We start from the raw sequence: 446 nt of genomic DNA, 5'->3' as shown, positions 1-446 counted from the left end.
AACATTTAAAACGGATTCCTGAGGGGAGCGAACCGGCCAATGGGAACGCGAGGAGCTGTGATTGACGGGACTCTAAGCCAATCAGGGCGCACGTAGCGTGTTTTATTACTGGACTGTGTTAATATTTAGCACCGTTAAACGAAACAGGCGTGGCCATCTACATTTTTTTGCTAAAAATAAAAAAAAAGATGAACTATATTCAAATTTCTTTTTATAACTAGGTGTTTGGATTTGTTTGTTCACCAGCAATAATTCATATGGAGAAAATGTTCATCAGACAGGAATGCAAGCTACTGACATAACCTTATTATTATCATTTTGTTATTATGAAATTTAACAAACATTATTTTTAACTAACTAAAGCAGGAGCTGGTGTTGAGCTGGCTTTAGAACCAAAGCTGGTTCAACTTTTGAACATTTTAAGTGTCAGTTTTCGTACATGCAGA

Source organism: Cololabis saira, chromosome 21 (genome assembly GCF_033807715.1).
Source record: "Cololabis saira isolate AMF1-May2022 chromosome 21, fColSai1.1, whole genome shotgun sequence".
In the NCBI taxonomy this organism is placed as follows: domain Eukaryota; kingdom Metazoa; phylum Chordata; class Actinopteri; order Beloniformes; family Belonidae; genus Cololabis; species Cololabis saira.
The sequence above is the reverse complement of the archived record's forward strand: the minus strand, read 5'-3'. Positions refer to the sequence as shown.